The sequence below is a fragment of the Salmo salar genome, chromosome 04, assembly GCF_965601325.2.
Source record: "Salmo salar chromosome 04, fSalSal1, whole genome shotgun sequence".
Taxonomy (NCBI): domain Eukaryota; kingdom Metazoa; phylum Chordata; class Actinopteri; order Salmoniformes; family Salmonidae; genus Salmo; species Salmo salar.
In genome coordinates this window covers 38,104,613-38,108,494 of record NC_138294.1, presented here as the reverse complement: position 1 = coordinate 38,108,494, position 3,882 = coordinate 38,104,613, and the positions used below count along the sequence as shown (strand labels likewise).

General features: G+C 46.8%; 1 long non-coding RNA gene across 1 annotated transcript; it reads right to left on the bottom strand.

Annotated features, from left to right (window-relative positions):
- Positions 1-766: 766 nt before the first annotated feature.
- LOC145878635 (uncharacterized) lies at positions 767-3,665 on the bottom strand. The gene is made up of 2 exons (XR_014392133.1): positions 2,276-3,665; positions 767-1,915 (listed from the first exon to the last, which is right to left on the bottom strand). It is a non-coding gene; the product is annotated as an uncharacterized LOC145878635 (long non-coding RNA).
- Positions 3,666-3,882: the final 217 nt, after the last annotated feature.

Genomic DNA, 3,882 nt, shown 5'->3' with positions numbered 1-3,882 from the left:
TTCGATCTGCACAGAGGTCTTCACTGAGCCTGTGTCTCTCAACTGCCAGCACACCTTCTGTAAGAGCTGCATCCAACAAAGCCTGAAGGCCCTTCAGCAATGTCCGTTGTGCGGATCTTGCCTATTCAGAGACTCAACCTTTGAAATCAACAAGCCTAAACCTAAACCTAGACTTAAACCTGAACCTGAAGGGGTGGAACAGTCTTCCGATCACGCTAAATGGAGACAGAGAACCACAGCAGGACAAGACATGTGTTCTAAACACAATGAAACCTTGCAATTGTTCTGTGATACAGACAAACGGCTCATCTGTGTTGTCTGCAGAGACGGGAGAGCCCACGAAGGACACAAGTTCAAGCCTGTGAAAGAGGCACAAGATGACATCATGGAGAAATTAGTCTCTGACTTAATCTACCTCCAAGAGGATATCAACATGGTGGTCAGGTTCCTGTAGAGCGAGCGAGGCATCACGGCGAACATGCGGGAGAGAAACGTCAGACTCAAAGCCGAGATAAGCTCCCAGTTTGAGGAGCTCAGAGAGCAGCTGAGACTGAGAGAGGAGCAGGCCATGAGGGAGATAGAGGATATGGACATGGACTTTGAGACTAAACTAACCGAGATAGAGGAAGTATTGGCGGAAGGCTGAGAGAGACAGGCCATCTTAAAGTCAGCGATGAACATTGCTGAGCCCAGGGAGTTCGTCATGTGTTGGTAAATGGAATGAGTAGAAGGGAGAGTCGGTCAAGGACTGATTCGGACAAGGCGCTAAATTATATGACAAGCGATAGTTTATTCAGAGTGAAGATATTTGGTACAGCGTGCACGGACTCGTTCCAGTAGCTCTGAGGGAGCCAGCGGAAGAGAGCCCCTAAAACAATTTGTTTACATGTTTTATACAACACAGAAAGTAGGTTGAGTCTTGAAGTCCCGATCCTCTGGTTGGCTCAGGTCCAGGCGTTGTCACCGTCGATTGGCTCCATCTGTTCATGCGTCTTCCTGCGATCTTGCACAATGTTCTGATGATGTTAGGTTTCTATCAAAGCTCTAAATCTGGGTGTGAGTGCCTTGGAAAAGCTATGGCATATGTGTGTGTGCGTGTTCCTGTTTTCACAGGGTCGGGCATGCCAGACACTGTTGCTGTTATCACGAGATGGGGCCCCCGCAGGCTTGTGGTTGGGCCAGTTCCTGTTATGTGCTGCAAGTGGAAACATCAGTTTGCTTGTGTAAGCTGCATTGAGACATAACTAGCTGGTTAGTGGAAAACGTGTAATAGCTATAATGCCTGGTAATAACGTAGTTAGCTTGGTGCATGTTGGAGGCACACTAAGTAGAAAATCTTACAAATTCTTACAAATCCCTCTCTTCACGTCTCCAAAGAGACGTGACATAAGCAGCTATAAGTAAAAACCCTCAGGCTCTTCCCAGTCTAAACTATTGTACCAGGTGGGCTCGTTATCACCCGGGAACTTAAAACCTTCACATTGAGGAGAGCCAACATTCATTTAATGCCCAGTATAAGGTAACTTTTCTGAGGCGTGACAGAAACAATGAAGCCCATGGCCAATATAAGGGAACTTTTTCTTAGGGAAAAAGTTTTAGATTCCCTCTCTTCACGTCTCAACCGAGACGTGACATAAAGTTAGACGTCTGAGTCCCCCACACCATGGTACGCAGATTCGTCCCCACTTCCCAGATCATCATAGTCCTCCCTCTCCCCTTCGGCTATCTCGTCGGGTTGCCTTCCCAGTTTCCTCAGCCAACAGGAGCCAGTTGTTAGAGGACCCGGAGATACCGGTAGCTATCTGGATGGTATCATCCACAGTTGGCGGGGAGGTAGCCAAAGTAACCGGACCCCATGCTCCGTCCTTCCTAGGCGCTGCCTCAGGAGATGAAATGTTGTCCTTCACCGTGATTGCTGTGTTGGAGTGCATGGTTAGTCAGTGTAGTCAGTGGAGCGTTTGTGGATCCTGTGGTTGGTGGGTTGTTGCACCAGCCATGTGAGAGTTCCTAAGGATACTCCAGTAATTATTATAAAAATAACAAACAGGGGAGCTGATATCCCCAGCCGCTCCCAGGGAGTAAGGTACCCCTTCCCTGGGCTAGACGCCTTAGGACGTGGAAAAGGGGGCTGTGGCCCCATTTCCCTCGTCTACTGGATCAGTGGTTGGGGTCGAATTAAGGGCGCTTAAGTCGGCCCTGGTTTCAGTCAAAGTTCTGGAGGGGGTTGGGGCTGGTGTGCAATGTGTCAGGTGGTGCCAAGGTGCGCCTGATTTACCTTTGACATGGACTGAGTGTGAAGTAACCTCCTTCACTTCGTACGGTCCAGTCCACCTGGGATCCTGCCACTTTCTCTTGTGGACCTTGATCCTTACCCAGTCACCAACTTTTACCCTTGGTGGTTCCGGCTCTCCCGACAGCTCCCCCTCTTGGACACGGTGTATCTGTTTGGAGAGAGCTGCAGACAATTCCGTCAATTTCCTCACATAGTCTGTCATACCTATCTAGTGCACATCAAGAGGGGGCATATGACCTCCCTCTCTTGGTGGGCCTGGCATAACCCTTCCTTTTTTAAACAAATGACTCTTGTTCTTCTCTACCTCCCGTCTCTAGCTACCTGCACTGCCTCTCTCAACCCACTCTCCATCGTGCTCAACTGGACCCTAGTCGGTGGCCCCCCTCCTAGATAACCTGCCTGCGTCCACTTCAACTTCAACCCCTCCCAAACCTTCTTTATCGACTTCCACTGCTCTTTTCCCCCTGACCTGTCCTGCATTTTCTGATCCAGAAAATCATTACATTTCAGTTTAGGAGTATTAGGGATCGCCATATTTAATTAATTTCGGTGTGGATGTGATATCAGTATATATGTTAGACTATCTGTCTGCACTTAGCCCGTCACTGAAAGTTATTTCAGCGATGTATCCTTGGAGACAATTACTCTGCCTTAGCTCAGAGCTCCTCCCTCGTGCATTCAGAATTTATGTGGTGTTAATTGTTAGAGGCAGACGTTATGGAGCATGCAATTTACCCTCACTCTCATACATTTCCACAGTTATTCAACATATTACATCAATTTAACATTTTTACACATACATTTTATCAGTTACATCAGTTTAAACACTTCTTAACATGTATTTTGTCTATTCCTCATCGGTCACAGCCGAACTATATGGAAAGTAATTTTCGTCCGAATTGGGTCTATTCCTCATCGGTCACAGCCGAACTATATGGAATAATTCCTCATCGGTCACAGCCGAACTATATGGAATGTAATTTTTGTCCAAATTGAGTCTATTCCTCATCGGTCACAGCCGAACTATATGGAATAGTGCATCCTAAATACTGGCGTATCTAACCCCAGGACGTATCTAACGTCAACACAAAATACTGGCGTATCTAACCCCAGGACGTATCTAACGTCAACACAAAATACTGGCGTCTCTAACCCCAGGACGTATCTAACGTCAACACAAAATACTGGCGTCTCTAACCCCAGGACGTATCTAACGTCAACACAAAATATTTGACCCGATATCCTTACTTGACTATCACATTGTCATTTTATGCCTAAATTTAAACAAGAATTCTTACCCATACTCGGTACCACTGATCAGAATTTAGATATACCTATTCGACAATATGCAAAGTTTGATTTAACAGGTTTTGCTTACCTTTGTTTTAAGGCGCCTGGTGATCAGTTTCCCGAGTTGAGTAGAATGGTTGTCCTCCCCCGGAATTTCACCCGTCCTCCACGAACCGTCCTTGCCTCAATTCGCCCTCTCTCATCCACTCCAACCAGTCTGGTTCAATTATTTAGTGAACCATCCTCTGCTACCAAGTTTCTGTTGGTAAATGGAATGAGTAGAAGGGAGAGTCGGTCAA